The sequence below is a fragment of the Mus musculus genome, chromosome 18, assembly GCF_000001635.26.
Source record: "Mus musculus strain C57BL/6J chromosome 18, GRCm38.p6 C57BL/6J".
Classification (NCBI taxonomy): Eukaryota; Metazoa; Chordata; class Mammalia; order Rodentia; family Muridae; genus Mus; species Mus musculus.
Window position 1 is genome coordinate 64,157,495 of NC_000084.6, and position 17,929 is coordinate 64,175,423.

Consider the following 17,929-nt stretch of genomic DNA (forward strand, 5'->3'; position numbering starts at 1 on the left):
GGAATGAAGATACTCCATCAAAGACCTACAACTTCTTGACAGGTACTAGAAGCCAGGGTGAATTGTTTCATGTGGTTCTTTTAGAGAAGAGAGGGAAGCTAGTAACAGCTGCACTGATACACAAGAATATGTCTATCAGGCCATTTAGGGCTGCAACATATGCTCGCCTGTTGTCCTACAAGGGCTGAGTGATATGAACATATTACTATTGTAGAAAACACAGCTATTAGCCAACAGAATACACTTGGTGTTCATTCATTATTAAGTAATATGAAGCAAGTGTTTGTTGAGTGTCCACTATATTCCAGCTACCTGTTATAATGAACAATTCTTTCCCTTGGAGAATTCTCTACCTAGAGAAAAATAGACATGGAGATAGACAGTCATATAGAATCAGGCTGCAGGAGCAGAATGGTGGAAAGTCTGGAGTGGGTGCGGGCGGTCTCCTAGCAAGCTCTCCATTCTCATATTTACACCCATTGTATTTGCCACCCCTATCAAGCTAACATGGTCTATCATGCTTATGGAGGAAGAAGGAAAGTTTGACTAGCAGCTCATCTTTCAATCTCTGGAAACTGTCACAGAGATATAACAACTCTGAATCTCCTGGAGAAAGCAGAAAGTGTGGGAGAAGACAAAATCAGGAAAAAGAATGGGGTGGGGAGAGATGGTGACATGGACCACTTACCTCATCACACCCTAAACTCTGTCTCTGGGTCTTCAGAATATGCAATCTGTGGTTTCTTCTGAAAACAAAACCAAGAAGAACACACACACACGTATCTATATCTATATCCATATCTATATCCATATCTATATCTATATATTATACACATCTGAACATCATCCAAACTCCCAAGGAGTTTGGATTAAGGACATTTTGGATCCTATCTTGCTTTGAGTCATCTGGAACCAATTAGTAGGAATATGTAGTTTCCAGATCAAGAAGCTATTATAGAAGGAGATAATTCTACATGGGCAAGTTTGTGATCAAGGAGAAAGGAAGGAGCCAATGACAGCTTTTATACACACCCAATTAACCTGGCTCTTGAGTGTATGAAGGAATGAGTCTTCTTACAGAGACGTTACTGCATACCAGGTCTGTCTTAGGAAAGCTTAGGAGTATCTGTTACTCTACTTTTCATGCTCTCCTTATGAAATCGGGATTATTATCTCCATTTTAGAGACAAAGAATGAAAGCGTGAGAGTGGACACAGAATTGTGAAAAATAATACAAAGGTGCTATTGTAGAATGGCCAAACTGGACTTTCACAGGTTCGTCATTCGCTCCATAGCTGCTTGCTGATGCCATATGCTCTTGCTGATGTTAGACACAAGTGAGAAGGGTGGGAAATGTAAGACTCTGCCCTGACTCAAAGATCTCACCAACCAGTGATGCTGACATGCCCTTCAGATATGACATCACTGTCGGAGAGCAAACACTTCCACAATAAAACACGAGATGTAGACACAAGAAGGGAAGCTCACTCCAGGGCCAGAGTCCTGATAGAGGTTATGTGTAAGCACAAGGCTATGAGCTCATAGAGGTTTCTTAGTGTGTGCTGGTCTGGGCCTGGTGAGATCGAGTCAGACAGATCAATGGAAGTACAAAGCTCAAAGTACAGAAGCAGGCTTGAGAGTAAGAAACCACTCATTCTCTGCCAGAAACTGGGCATAGATGTCCTAGTCACCAGAGACTTTAGAGAGACTTCATTGTCATTGTCTAGAAAGAAAGGCTTCATCCTGTCTTCATGCAGAAAATAAAAATACATTCTGAAATAATTAAGGGTTTACAAGGACTCCAAAAAGTGAAATGACCAGGACCAGGAATGCATTCTTAACTCAGAAAGCTGTTGCCAAACTGCTTCCCACAAAGGCTTTATCAACTGACCCCACATACATAATCGCAACAGTATTTTATCTGTGGGTGAAGGGAAGGTAAAGCTTTGGGATACATTTAATTTGCATTTCTCTCGTTATAAATGAAATCTGGGCATTACACCATGGATTGAACAGGCATACTTTGGAAGGTCTGTTTGTCTCTAAAGTGTAGTATCTAGAGACTACGAGAATGGACTGGACATACACTAAGTAGGGTTTAAAAAATGGTACAAACATTTTTGAGGATCTCTTGTCAAAATGCATATAAAAATACTTCATATGTGAATATTTTTTGGACCCGGAAATTGTATTGGTAGATATGTGTCATTGGAAAGGGGGTCATAGATGTAGAAGAAAGTGTGAGAGAACATACATCAAAGTACAGTTTCTAATGTCAGACACTAACTCAGCGCATCCATGCGTAGGGGGTCCCACTTGTATTTCTCTGTCTCTGTCTCTGTCTCTGTCTCTCTCTCTCTCTTTCACTTTCTCTGCATCTTTCTTCAAGTAAATCCTTTTCTAAAGACAGGCCCATACTGGATGAGTCTGCATTCCCCTTGTGGAGTTCTGGTCTCCCGAGTGTGTGCCACAACACCCAGCATAGACTAGCTTTTCTGATGCCTGCAGAGTCAAACCTTAACCACTGTCTCAAAATGGTAGCCCCAAAAGCCAAAGCAATTTACATCCACTGATGGTTTTACATTAGAGCCAGTCCTAGGAGCAATTGACTGAATGTTAATCTCAAATTCTTGGAAGAGAGAATATCACGTCTTAGGAGGGATAAGTGCCATTCTTCATTGGTGATTTTTTTTTCCCCAAAGGAGACATTTTCCATTGAGCAGCACTGGAGACAGCAGTGGCCCGAGAACTGGGGCTTTGTGACATCGGAAGCAAGTATTTGCTTGTTGCCTCACCTAAAAGGATCCAAGAGCTCATCAAATGGGTCCTGATTGAAAACTAAGGAAACAAACCTCCCTGGGCTACAGATCTTATCATGTCCAATTACTGTCTCTTCAGTTGGTTGGCATTCCACAAACAAAGCTTATCATAATTCCTAAGATTCTGCCTTATGACACAGTAGCTGCTTCCCGAGAAAACAGAGACTTACAGTCACAGTGACCATGCTTGGACTGAAGAGGCTTTTCCTCAATGTATTGAGAATATCTGTGCCTGCGAATCTACCAGGCCACTGTGTGTGTGTGTGTGTGTGTGTGTGTGTGAGTGTGTGTGTTGTGTGTGTGTGTGTGTGGTCAAGGGCAAAGCTTGCATGAAAGTTTGATGGGACTTTTTTGCAAGAAGAAAAGGGATCTCTGGTGAGTTCAGGATTTTTATCAGTTTATCCAAAAAGTAAAGGACTGGACCAAGAGACATTTCAAAGTTAGATGACTTGAAAAATTTGATGGTGTAGGTGAAGTAAAAGACCAAAATCTGAAGCTTTCTGGCTTGGAGCATAGATGACTTGTGCTAGGGTGTATTGATCTATACTCATTCAGAGAAGGAAGAACAGAGAAAACAATATATTAGGTTCAAGATTGTGTTGCTCTTCAGATGACCCTGGTCTATGGATAATAAGATGTGTCTTCTTTACAATACTGGTCTATACGTACTACAGGTCTCGAATCTGTCACATTCAAGACAAATCTAACAGTTGGAAGTTCAACTTAAAGTATTCTACTCTGTGATTCCCCAGTCCCAAATTTCTGAGACATAAGAACTGCTGCTGGCAGCTTAGCTGGGGAAATGAGGAAGGGACAGACGGACGAACGGATGGACAGGCAGACAGACAATATAGAAAAGCCAGTAGGAGCATGGTTCGTTATCTAGGCTGGCAACTGGAGCTCAGTCTGACGGGGCTGAGGGAATGAAGCACAGACAGCATCTGTTATGTGAATCTAAAGTGGCACAAGGACCAGACCTCAGAACCCAGAGGAATGACAATGAGTGACCAGAGAGGCAACAGGTCACAGCATCCAGAAACATGTTTATGCAGAGGAGAAGGTCAGACACCTGAGCTCAGATGGACTGAGACCATTTCTGACCTTGGTGCTAAATTTTGCTCTGTTTTGTTCTGTTCTGTTTTGTTTTGGGTAGTGATGAGAAAGGAGATGGAGAAGTGTATCACTCTTTCAAGAACTTTGGTTTGGAGAGGAAAAAGAAATTGGAAATGTCAAGGTGGAAACAGTGATGTGCTCTAAATCATAACAGACTCCCCAGAATGAAGTTACACTCTCATTTCTGGAACTGGGAGATACTCAGAGGGCAAATATTCCCCCACATAGCTGATTTCGAACTATCAGCGTAACGTTAACAGTCTTAAACTTTTTCTGAAATTCTAACAATTAGCCTTTGTGAACTGGGAAGAGTAGTTCCAGCATACCACTGGGCAGGACACTAGAGGGACGCTATGGCAGCAAGGATACAGTGAAATAGGTTCGCATGGGAACACACATATGTAATCACAGCACTCAGGCTGAGATAGAAATATTACATGATTGAGACAGGCTGGACTACATAGACTGTGGGTGTGTAATAAAAATCTCATCTTAAAACAATAAACAAAGAAGTGAATCAATGAATATTTTTATAAGAACTTGGTAAGACTGATGGAACTGAGCCCTGAAGGAAGGGAAAAAGGATGAGGTAATTAGCATAATGAGCGGTTGGAATGGAGTAGAGATACAGAGGAAGATCAAACATGGAGCAAGTGAAGTGTGAACTTCCCAGGCAGGGACTCATTTTGACAGGTGCCATCTGCTGAGCATCCAGGCAGGAGGCGGAAGGAAAAACCAAAACAGTCATGGTGGAAAGTGCACTCTGAAAGCCACAGGTCTCGGTGTGAGCTCCACAGATCTACAGCTCCCTGACTACCCAGCTTTCCCACTAAACTTCTGCCTCCATCGTTAACAAATCATAAACGATCTACTGCAAGGAAGTCTCAGTGTTCAAGGAGCAGATGGATGATCACAACAACTGAAAATGACAGTAGATGCTCTCTTTATTGAGCATAACTACATGATAGGCTGAGTATTTCCACGATAGCCTCATTAAGCCCTCACAGTCACTTCATGAGATGAATTCTTTTAATTAGCATTTATTTATTATACATGAGTTCATTATGACATAATCATTTCTGGACATACTGTATTCCCAATTCATATTCAAACCCTGTTACCCTTGCTTGGCCTCCTGCCCTTCTTCCTAACCTCCTTCCTCATAAAGTAAATTCTCTTATACCCAACTTTATAGATGTATAGAGATGATATTCAATGGAACCAGAACTTAAACAGTATGACATCTCTATGAACTGCTGCACCAAACTATGTCCTACAACAGCTGACCCATGGAAGTTGGTGGCATGGCTTGCCAATTTTGTCTCTTCCACAAAGAAAGAGAGCAGAATTTGGAAAAGCTTAATGAGTAACCTGGGAAATGTGTTCATTTGGAGAGGAAGGAGAGAACCACTTCACAGAACTCACAGGTGATGACAAGACCAGTGCCAATCACCATGGCAACTATAAATGTTTGCTGTGTTGGATGAGAAGGTAATCCACAGCCCCCCACGAGTCGATCTTCACTGGGGTGTCTGTGACTCTTAGGTGGGGAAGACACAGAACAAGAAAACTAGAACATTTCACTCTTTTCCATTGGATCAGGCCACACCTATGGTAGTCTAGATCTATCAAGTGCAGTTTGATAGAGAGTTTAACATTGTCACAGGCCAATACACCCCTACACTCAAATCAACGTTGGCAAGGTAGAGTTTCAAGAGAGCTGTCCTTGGTACTTCTCCCTGGCTCATTTTGGAATGAAAAATAAAAGGAATTCTTTTTTTTTTAATTTAATTTTATTTGTAATTCATTTTTTACACTCCATATTCCATTCCCCACCCCTCCCCACCTACCCTCCAACTGCTCCGCATCCCACACCTCCTCCCCACCACATCCCGTCTCCACATGGATGCCCCCACTCTCCATCCCATCTGACCTCTAAACTCCCTAGGGCCTCGAGTCTCTTGAGGGTTAGGTGCATCATCTCTGAATGAACACAGACCTGGAAGTCCTCTATTGTATGTGTGTTGGGTGCCTCATATCAGCTGGTGTATGCTGTCTGTTGGTGGTCCAGTGTTTGAAAGATCTCGGGGGTCCAGTTTAATTAAAACTGCTGGTCCTCCTACAGGATCACTCTTCTCCTCAGCTTCTTTCAGCCTTCCCTAATTCAACAACAGGGGTCAGCTGCTTCTGTCCATTGGCTGTGTGAAAATAACTGCATCTGACTCTTTCAGCTGCTTGTTGGGTCTTTCAGAGGGCAGTCAGGATAGATTCCTTTTTGTGAGCGCTCCATAGCCTCAGTAATAGTGTCAGGCCTCCCCTTGACCTGAATCCCACTTTGGGCCTGTCACTGAACCTTCTCTAAAAGGAATTTTTTTGAGACAGGGTTTCTCTGTGTAGCCCTGGCTGTCCTGGAACTCATTTTGTAGACCAGGCTGGCCTCGAACTCAGAAATCCACCTGCCTCTGCCTCCCAAGTGCTGGGATTAAAGGCGTGAGCCACCATCCCCGGCTTCTAAAAAGAATTCTTAAGTGCTCTGGAAATCCAAAGTCATGTTATTGATCCTTGGTGACTGGCACCTAATACTCCAGAGTTAACAGTGAGGCTGGGTTTCGATATATAGCCCTGCTCATCTCCTGAGCTGGCATGAATATTGGCACCATGACCAATGGCTTACTCCAGAAAGATTCCTCTAAGATTTGAAAGTAAGAAAGAGAGCAGAGCTCAGATATCTAGCACATTGCTTCTGCTTCTGTGAGAAGCTCTTACCATGGAAACAGAACATCTAGGTTGGCTGAAGGATGCTATGTGTTGGGAATTATTTCTTGTGTCTTAGAACAAAGAGATTTGAGATAGTTCAAACATCCATGGGTATGACAAACTGCCTCATATTTTTTAATGAAAGGAGGATAGTTCAACTCTCTAATGACAGAGGACTTAGGGTGGACCACAGTACCATCTGCCCCTTTTAATACATAGCTTGCCATTTCAGACAGTGATGCTATGAAGGATGGTGCAGTAGACAAAAGGTTAATAGAACACTGAGCATTTTTTAATTGAAGAAATGACTGCAAGACCCCATATCAGACTGAATGGTAATAACATTACAGTCATAACTTTAGACTGTGTGTTTCAGAGACTTGCTATTCATTGAGTGTGAGGTAATAAATATAGAAACACATTGCTAAGCTTCAACAGAAATCTGAGTCCAAAAGGACATTAAAAATCCATGCATAATATTTTCAAAGCAAATATATATATATGTTTAAAAAACCACACCTTCTCTTTTCAGTTATTATTAATTTACTATCACCTGGGAAATGAACATAGCGGGTTTATCAAATTGCTCTCAATTCTGATTTGTTGATGTCTCAATTCTGACCCAAGTTGTGCATCCAGTTAAACCAGCTCAAAAAACAGGCAATTTTTCGTTATTTTCACTTGGGTAATAGAAAAACAATTAACTTCCAAAAAGTAGTTTCTGAAAAGATGGCAGATAAAACAAAACTTTACTCTTTTTTTTTAATCAATTAAGCTTCTAAAAACAAAATGCTGAACGAGAAAGCACATGGGCTGTGCTGAATAGTCTTATGTCAACTTCACCCAAGCTAGAGGGACTGAATGGAGAAAACCTCAGTTGAGAAAATGCTCATTAAGATCTGACTGTAAGGCATTTTCTTAATGAGCAATTGATGGTGCAATACCTAGACAATTGTGGGTGGCACCATCCCTGGGATGATGGTCCTGAGTTTTACAAGAAAGTAGATTGAGCAAGCCAAAGCAGCATCCCTCCATGGCCTCTGTATCTGCTTCTGCATCCAAGTTCCTGCCCTGTTTGAGTGCTTGCCCTGACTTTCTTCAGTGGTGGACCATTGGATAAATGGTGGAAGTGTAAGCTGAATAAACCCATTCCTCCCCATTCTACTTTTGATCATGGAGTTTCCTCTCAGCAATCGAAACACTAACAAGACAGGGTGTGTCCATTCATATTTAGGAACTCCCTCACATGGACTTTGCAGACCTTGTCGAGCATCAAGGGTCTGCCAGATATAATATTTAGTTATATATGGCTTTGAAAATCTTCTGGGGGTACTTTAGCATCTGTAGCCTTTTTGGGTATTGTGGTTCATGGAACTGAGCCCACTCAAAGATAAGCCAAGAGTCATCTTGAAGTGAGCCAGGGCTTCCATGGAAACATAGACTTATGTGTAGCTCCCTCAATACTTTACTATGTCACAGGGCAAGCGTGATTTGAAAAGGACTTGGTGATCTGGCCAAGTAGCAGGAAGACTAGCAGTGAAGCATCTGATGCTTAGAGCTGTCCCCAACTCAGGAGCACCCTGTCCACTGAGGCTCCATATGCCACTTACGTTAACACTTTGTTACTCTTTCAGAAGCAGATGGAGAGAGATGGAGTAGTGAAGAAGATGCAGCAAGCATTTGGTATCCTTAATACAAGACATGGAGTAAGGTAGAGAACATACAGGAGGCTGGACAATGGACTTCCCAGTGAAGACCTCATAGTTCAGCAACTACTGATAGAGTCACTGTGATGCTTCTGAGTCACCAGAGCACAGGACACTGAGGACCTCCACAACCTTCCTGTCCCCCAACCAGAACCCCTTCAGGGGACAACACAGACCCTTACAAGCTCAAGTGAGAGTTTATTTACTCTCATGGTAATCCACTATTCGTCTAATAAATACAAATACAGAAAAGTGGCTTTTGTCCAAGAGTTGTGCTGATTCTGAAAGTGACACGAGGCCCGTGCTGGCTGTCCCTAAAAGGTGTGGCCTCACAAGGCATCCCCTCAGTGTTGTAGGGTTCACAAATACTCTCTTGGGTTTCACTTTATTTCATGTACTTTTCGTGGCATTAAAGGGCCAGAAGAAATAAGTTTGCTGATCTACTTTAAAACAACCACATTTTTTTCATTTGCATATATTCATTATACATAGAACTGGATTGCATAACAGCAGTTTCATCCAAGTATATAATGTACTTTGACCATATTCACTCTCAAAGCTTCGTTTGCCTTCCCCTTTTCTTCCTTCCTACCACCCACCAGTCCCCCTTCTTCCTCTAGGCACTTTCACTTCTAGTTTCATGTTTTATATATATATATATATATACATATATATATATATATGTATATATATATATATATATATCAAATGATTTCAAATATCCATATAAAACCTAGGATTTGTAGATGAAAGAGAACATAATATTTGTCTCCCTGAGTATGATTTAATGCACTTAATTTGATAATCTCCAGTAGAATCCAATTTTCTGCAAACAATGCAATTTCATTCTTCTTCATGGATGAGTAAAATGTGTGTGTGTGTGTGTACATTCACATATGTGTGACATTTATTGCTTTTATCCATTCCCCTGTATATGAACACCTAGGTTTATCCCATAACGTGGCTGTTGTGGGTAGCACTGCCACAAATATCTGTATGAACCTTTGGACATGGTGCTTCTCATATCCTTGGAAGCAATAAAGCCAAATGGAGGGTGAAAGAAGGGCTTTTCAGCTCTCTGAGAAGGTACGACTTGACTTTTGCTCTTTGAATCCTTCACTGTCCAAAACAGACAAGAATGGAGTTGACAGCATGACAGCCTCTACACAGACATTTTGGGGATAGTAGGGGAGCTAATTGGGGCTGATTTTGCACGCACATTCTCTGCTGAAAACTGCTAACTCTCCGTTCATTGCCAGCTGCTTGGGTTATCCAAGGGAAAGAATATGTATGTAGACCCAATAGAAAACATAAAAATAATAAATGAAACTAATAATGCAAAAGACATTTGGGAAATAAGACGTCCCCTCTGACATGAATAACACTGGAAGCCTTAGGGAAAGAAAGCTGGAATATCAAATGAAAGATGTAAATTGTAGAAATTGAACCCATAAATATTCCTGTGGAGGAAGAGGGAGGCAACAGCTCTGTCTCACAGAACCCGGCTGCTCATACAGGACGAACTCAAGGATGAGAGCCGCCCACGGGCCCTGGCACAGATGGTCAGAGATCAGGAGCAGGAAGCCATGGGAGGAGAGGACAGATGAGCAGCTTTGCAGTCTGCCGTCCAGGTTAAATTGAAATCACCATTTCTGTGGAGGCTACAGGAGACTGATGGCAGGCAGCCTGGAGAAATCACCTCCTTGTTCAGCCTTCTGTTTCTCGGCAAAGGCCTTCCGGCCACCTGTCCTCTCCCCTGAGGTGGCCAACCAATGAAACAATGTGTGGTGAAGTTGAAAACTTTCACAAAGATGAACAGAAAACCGCACATGGAAATCTGATTGAAATGCATCCTGATCAAGCCCAGTGCCACGGGATGGAGACATGAAGGGTTTGAGTGTGTTCTGTTTGAAGAGGGACAGCAATTGAGGGAGGCTGGGAGACCACCATGTTCAGAGGAAGCTGTTATTGCACTTTGTTTCTCTTGAGGCTTTCCTGTTCTTGGTGGAGGTGCTCCCTGCTCATCATTTGGTTGGTCATTGTCCCCTCAAGCTCATTAGGAATGTTCAGATCGTCTCTAGGCAGCTGCAAATATACCAAACGTACTGTCTCGCCATATTCCATGCTGTCCTTGAAGCAGTCATGCCACCATCCTTGAAATACGGCCTTGACTTATCTCTCCTACCAGCCAGCAAATAGGACAGTGGAGAAGACTCAGAGCTGTGAAGTCAGTGGCAGACCTCAGGGGCCCCAGCCCATCCTGATTCCTCATGTGTCTGAGATGCAAAGGACAGAAATAATATGGATAGACATGCTCAGGCACTTCAGGTACCCCTCCCTAATAAGCATTAGGTAGCACCCAGGGGACAGACCCAGGGTTCTGTCCTATACCCTACACTCTACCAGTTCCATACACAGCCTTGATTCACTGTTTTTTTTCATTTGCATGCATGTACATAGCATGTTTTGGTCATATTTACCCATTACTATTTACTGTTCCCTTCTCATTCCTACTGGTTTCCTTCCTGTTCAAAACCACTCCTTTAAATTTTATGATGCGTGCCTATGTGTATGTGTGTGCATGTGTACACGCACGTGCCCCAATAAGTTTCATGAGGGCTGTTTAGAGGCATGGGTGGGATGTTGTGTTTAGGAACATGGGTAGCTTGCCAATGGCTTGCAGCATTGGAGAAAATATATGTTCCTTCCCCAGAAGCTGTTAACTGCCTATAGATCCCCAGGGAGGAGAAGAGTCTCATGAGCCCCTTTGTCTTGATTTGCTCATTTCTCATCCTAGAAAACCTTAAGGACCATGCTTGGGCTAGACCCCAAGTCTCCAGTAGTAAGTAAGCATACTTGGATGACATGCTTTGGGGCATCACACCACAGACCATCCTATCCCAGGAAGACTTCATCCAAACTAATTACAGATGGGATGGCCGTTGAGGAAGCTGTGTTCTGGAATGCTGAGGATTAAGGTTTCAACAGATCTTTGCTGTAAGGGAGAAGAGATTTAGATCACAAATTACCAGGAGGCTCCTTTCAGTTCCAATTTGCTGAATGAATTCTTCCCCATCTCCTCATGTCCTCCCCATGAATATGACCTGTTATAAAAATTCACAGTGGTAGCATAGTCTCTGGAAGTTTCTGCTTAGTTTCATAATAATCGCCTCTCATTTCTTCTTCCAGTATTAATTATCCACATACTCTTTGAAAGACACTATCCTAAGTGTTGTTGGGGTCTTCAGAAATATCAAAATCCATTTACCCAAAGTAATGGTACTGAAGATAAAATTAAAACACACCTATGTCACGATTTGTGCCTCCTTCTTTCCCCCCTGTGGGCTAAGTTGGAATTCTGACGAGCTATGTGTTTGGTTATGTTCGCTCTAAGGCTGTGTTGCCAGGAGTGACACACCACCCATGTGCAGGTTCTTCTGCTTGTCAACGGCTATGCCTGAGATGTGAGGATGGTAGTTAAAAGTCACCCGGAGCTATTTTAATTAAATATTGAGTAATCAAAATTAGCTAATATTATAAAGTCAGTTGCACTAGCCACTTGTGAGTACTCAGTAACATCTGTAGCCCTTGGAGAGCACAGCTTACATGATTCCCGTCACTACAAGAAGTTCTGTTAGACAGCACTAGTTGATGCTATAGCACCAGTGCAGGGAGCTGAAGCTTTGGAAAACTGAAATGGTTACCATTGGAAATCAAGTGTTTGAACAGGGGAGGAAAGTGAAAAGGAAGACAGGACAGTTTTTGAGACGTCTATTAAGGTGGCACGGAAGTCATTGCCCACAGTGATGAGTGGGAATTGTGACCCAAGCGCCTGTGAAGATCCTAGATCCTCTGTGAGCATCACAGGTCTACTCTTGTCATTGTGCCCTGCAAAAAAATTGTCATATGCCACAAAAAAGGGCACCTTCAGCTAAAGTAGCCATGTGGAACCAAGAGGTGCCTTTCTGACATGGCTGAAAGATTGGGAACATCATCTTAGCTGGATGTGGAACATCTGGTGAGGTACATTGTAAACAGGAAACTGCAGGGGGGGGGAGACTTTTGTTGTACTCTCTAGATAGAAAACATCAAGGGAAGGCAGCTTTTCTCTCCTCAGGCTTCCAGAAACTCTTACAGGTGCAATAAACTTAGTGTGAAGACTTACCCACATGCATATATAAGGTATATAAGACAACCCAAGCCCTGTCTTGGTAAGAAGATATGAGGATTCATTGTAGAGTCTGTTTCTTATTGGCCCATCTCACTCAGGAACTACTGACGCCTCTGTCCTGTCAGTTCCTCCCCAGAGCACAGTGCTCCCAGAGTTCTGGTTTTATTGAGAGATCTGCATGGCTCATCTGGACAAAGAGATCATGGTAACATTTGACATGGCAGTTGCCTACTGCATGCCGTTGAAATGTTGCACTGTTCTAAACCCTAACTGAGGGAGCACTGCACTGGATGACACCCCTGTATTACAGCTTACCTGCCACCTTTGAAAGCCTGAGTCCTTTGAAGGACCTCGGTGGACTTCCCTCTTTGTGTCCTGTCATCTCTAAGATCCAAGGCTGCCAGGTCTTCACCAGAATCTACAAAGATGAAACACGGTTTTTTAATGTTTCAGAGTCATGGTAAATTTGGGGGAAAGGATCGTAGGAAGCATGCTCTCCACACAACTCTCATTTTGCTTACCTTTTTTTTCTCTAGCTCCACCCCTTCCCCGATCCCAGCTGTCAGTGCCTCTCCTGTCCTTTCCAGGGAAGCCTCTACACTCCTAGGAAGTCTGAACGCAGACAGGGAGCCCTGATTTCAGCCCAGAAGAACTCATTAAGCCTCCATTTCTCATCACAGGTCCTGTCTCACAGCAACTCGGAAGAAAAGGTGGTTGGTTGGTTGGTTGGTTTTTTATTTCAGATATATTCAGAATCACATATCTTCTCAACAGCCCTAGGAGGAGTCACAATCCTTACTCCTATTTTGTAAGTGAGGAAATTGAGGCTTTGAGAGAATGCATGGCATAATTAAGGTTACCAAGTGGAGGGGCCTGAACACATACACAGGTCTGCCTCAGTCTAAACCCCAGGTTCTGATGCTTACTCCTTGTCTGAATGAATTAGGACCTGAGCAGCCATGGGGTGGAGGTGGAGGTGGGGGTGGGGGACGAAAACACAATCGGAACACAGGGGGGATTTTCCAGAACTCGATCCAGGCTGTCTAAAATGACTGCGAAAATAGAACCCTCTGGAAAACATGCAGAACACACTTGGTAAGAATTTTAATGAACCTACTTGGTAAGAATTCTAATGAATCTCCCGGCTTTGCTGCTCGCATCTGAGCTAAATCTGTTGTAGGTCAGAAATGAAGGATTTATTCTGCCCACGAGTCAGAAAATAACTATTGTTATTATTTAGCATTGATTAATTGTTCCTTCAGCCCCCCCCCAAGACCTCTCTCTACACAGTTCTCAGAAAATCGTTATACTTCGAATTTGCCTGAGCCTTGACATCCAGAGGGAAGGAGCTTTACTGTGAGCCTTTGAAGAATAACCTGCGTTTGAGTGACTGTGTTTGTGTGGGAAGTACCCACACCAATGACACGAACCGACCCACAGTTGCGTGCTTCGTGGATCTTTCCTTGCTGCCACCCAGGGGAGCTCATGATGGAGATTAAACAAAGAAACGGAAATCAGACTTCTAGCAGCTGACAGAGCAAGCTGCACCAGTCTTCCATGTTCAGGACGTTGGGAAATGTATAAATATTGCATAATCACTAATGAGGAGGGGGTAACCCTTCAGGAGTAATTACAGCAGGGAGACCTCAGCCACACTCATGCGAGCCTGATTAAATGTAACATTGTAAAGGGAGCTGGGCAGTGAATTTTCCTCCTGACATCCAATAACACTCCCTGACCCTTTGGATATTGTCCTCCCTGGAGGTCAAAAGTATGAATAAATTATGGTTCTGACAACTTGGACATGGAGTAGAGTGGGAATGGACAGCTCTCTGGGAAAAGAAAACCTGACATTAGGTTTGTGATCACAAAGAATTAAAAAAAAGTTATATGCTAATATTGCCACATTTAGGCTTGCAGGGAAGAAAGCAGATAACTACTGGTGCTATATTCATTGAGAAGGCCAGGGGCTCTTGGAGCAGAAAGCAAAGATTCAGAGTCCATCGTCCAGCAGAGCAAGGAGTGACTAGTACCTCCTGATGATTCTCAGCCATCGGAAATGATCAACCCAGGGGCAGAGCCCTCCCAAGGCATTGCCTGCCAAATAGTGTTGTTAAACAGTTAAAGGAGGAGCCATCTGTCATGTGTAGGGACCCTCATTTGCAGAGACAACTAAGGCAAGGCCATCACCTGAAATCTTCGAAGCTAGGAATTTATCATAGCTTGGTAAAGAAAGATTGTCTCTTGTTTTAGGTTCTGTCAGTAGATGGGGGATGTGCAGAAATCAAGGCCTGGAAGGAGAGGAGGGAATTACTCAGGTGGCCTTGGGGATGCTGGCTTTTGGATGAAGGCCAGAGGTCAATGGAAAGAGCCCATCCATCCATCCATCCTAGCCTGGAGCCTATTGGCCTTGAGTTCAAAGATTCAGCACCAGAGACATAAAACCTACCATATTTGTCATTAAAGCAACTGGTAACATGTCCAGGCATAAGCTCTATATCTCTCAAAAGGCAAGATTGATGAAAAGGAGGGATCAAGCAAACCCCTCTGTCCTTGGGTATCATGACCTTGATTGGACTATTGTAATGGTGGCATGGCAACTTGCTCAGCAGCCCAGGCAAGATTCTCTTTCCTGGTCCAGGTTCAGATGCATTCAAATGCCCATAGACACAGACCCCAGAGTGCTGCACAAATTACAGCAATTTGAAGCCCTACTGGTAGTTACACGGCAAAGAACAGCAAGGAGGTTTAATTTTGCAACATAGGTATTGGCCCACCCTTCCGCTCTTGTGATGGGTTCCTCTGTTGCTTCTCTCATTTGTTTCCCTGAAAATACTTCATCAGGATTCCTCCAGACAGTGAGGACAGTGGGTAAACATTTAGGATGTGGGGTCTGACCTGCAAGCCTTAAACATAACTCAGTGAAGTGGGCACAATGATATGGCAACAATATGGCCGCCACGGGACCAAGGCACTCTTGTATCCAGTAGCAAAAAACTATGACTTGCTAAGACACACTGTAGCCAACAACAACTGAAAGCATAAGTATTCCTTGCCTCATGTGTAGAGAATGTTGAGAGACCCTTGTCATCATAAGGGGTTATGTTAATTTTAATGTTTGCTACTTTTCATCAAAATGTCGTTTATCTTGAGTGCTGAGGCCTAGCACCATCTGAAAAGTTGCCCATGGGGTGTGGATTTTCCCTTCTCTCCCTCATCCTCATCCCTGGCACCAAATGTTGGCTGCTAATGGCTGACAGTTGAACACCCTCCCAGGAATACCGCTAACCAGAGGGATCTACCTCAGTGAATGTGCTTCAGCTGAGAGAGTCAATTTGGAGGAAAAAAGGGATAGTTGTGGATTATACAAGTAAGTACTTGAAGAGAATTTTAGACTCATAGCTTTTCACTAGGTAGCTTGGGTAACATTAGGTAACTTCAAACAACAGAATTTATAATCCAACATTTCCAAAGGCCAGAAATCTAAAATCAAACTGTCAACAGAGTCCCCGTGGCCCTCTGGTTTTAGAAAAGGCTCTGCTTCATAATCTTTACCCTCTGGGTTTCTAATTATTTTAATTTGGATAAACATAGTTCTCATATCCATCAGAGATGGAAAATCCTTTTATAAAGGTCACTACTCACACTGCATTGGGTGTTCTACTTCAGGGTGGACTCATAATTTTATGGGAAAACAGCCCAGTTTCCAAATAGTCACATTCTGAGGTAGGTGCAGGAGATTTGGGTTGTAGCATATGAATGCTGGGGTACACAATTCATCCCAAAACAACAGCTGTAGCCAGGCCTGGCTTCTTTTTCTTCTCAATCCGGCCCAGTCTCTTCCCACACACTCTTGTACATATTCACACCCAAATACAGCTTTCCAGTAGGTGAGGGGGGTCTTGTGGTGGGGTTGGCTTTGGTTTTGGTGGTGGTGGCAGTAGTGGTTGAGTGTTTTGTTTGTTTGGTTTGGGTTTTTTGCTTTCTTGCTCTTGTTTGTTCATTTTGTCAACTCCACACACATGCTAGAGCCATCTTAGAAAAGGCAACCTTAATTGAGAAGATTCCCCCCATCAGATTGGCTGCAGGCAATTTCTTGATTTCAGGTTAATGGGGAAATTTCTTGCTGATTTTGGGTGATGCCATTCCTGAGCAGATGGCCCTATGGCATATAAGAAAGATGGCTGAGCAATCCAGTAAACACTTATTTAGAAACAAGGTTTCTGCCTAAGTTCTTATCTCCAGGTTCCTGCCTTGAGTTCTGCTCTATCCTCTATGATGGCGTGTGACCTAAGACTTGTAAGAAGAAAATCCTTTCCTCCCCAAGTTGCTTCTGGTCATGGTGTTTTATTGCAGCCAGGGAAACCCTAACTAGGACAGAATTACTTTAAAAGTCTCACTGACTCTGTGTCAATCCAGGTCAAAGTTGACTCTCATATCAAGTTCATCCCACTCTCTGCTCCTCTCAGCCCAAATATCTTGCTTAGACAGAAGGATATCTTGATTCTTTAGTCCTTCCCATTGATGTTGGTCTTTCATTTGTCCCTTTCTTCTCTTCTGCTGGGTCTTCTGATGCATGGGGTCTCTCCTGGAGCTGTCACAGTCTTCTCTACAAACACTGATTCCCCACTAACACCCCATGTGACCTACACTGGTTAAGGAATAGAGGAGTCATGGAGGGGATTCTGAAACGAGAGAAATGGGCTCTTTAATTTGATCACCCTCTCTAATTGACAACTGAAACCCAGATGTTTCTCATCATGCCTGTTACCCACAGGCAATTTGTCCAATCTGTCACTGAACCCTAGGAATTTAGGGTACCTTTCTTCTGCCTTTCTGCCATTTTTCTCCAAGTTTGTCCCCTCCTTAGTGGCACAGGGAAAAGATGAATGGGTCTCAAATCTCCAGCTGATTCTCAAAAGTCCCTATCACTTCCCTACCCCTTGGGGTGAGGGGATGTGCCACTGAAGATCTCACGAAACTGATAATCCCCAGATGCCTTCTGCCTTTTCCCCTTCCCTGCCTTTCAGCTCAGTTATTTCCTCATGTTGACCATGGAAAGAGGCAGGGAAAGGAAAACAGGGCTCTGGGATAATGTGAGGCAGCAGAGTACTCTCTCTAGGTGGGCCACAGGAACCCTCACACCTACCTTTGTACAACTGTCTTTAAGCCTTTGATTGACACTCGTGATTCAGTTGCTAATTCTGCTGCCACGGGGAAGAATCAGTGAATATCCAGCTCTAGGATTCCTCAGAGGATCTCATGCTCGCAAGACCATTTTCTGAGGGCTATGTGTCTGGAGCATTCGCTTCCCTCCATAAAGACTGGATGCCTTTGTTGCCATTGTTGTGTAGACAAGCAAA

The 17,929-nt window shown here is 43.3% G+C and overlaps 1 long non-coding RNA gene across 1 annotated transcript in view; it reads right to left on the reverse strand.

The window, feature by feature from the left end:
* Positions 1-229: 229 nt before the first annotated feature.
* St8sia3os (ST8 alpha-N-acetyl-neuraminide alpha-2,8-sialyltransferase 3, opposite strand) overlaps positions 230-17,929 on the reverse strand; it is a 119,457-nt gene continuing 101,757 nt past the window's right edge. The window contains exons 3-6 of the long non-coding RNA NR_045366.1: positions 12,882-12,984; positions 11,252-11,390; positions 689-746; positions 230-353 (exon numbers count right to left, since the gene is read on the reverse strand). This is a non-coding gene — a long non-coding RNA (ST8 alpha-N-acetyl-neuraminide alpha-2,8-sialyltransferase 3, opposite strand). The remainder of the gene's footprint in view (positions 354-688; positions 747-11,251; positions 11,391-12,881; positions 12,985-17,929) is intronic.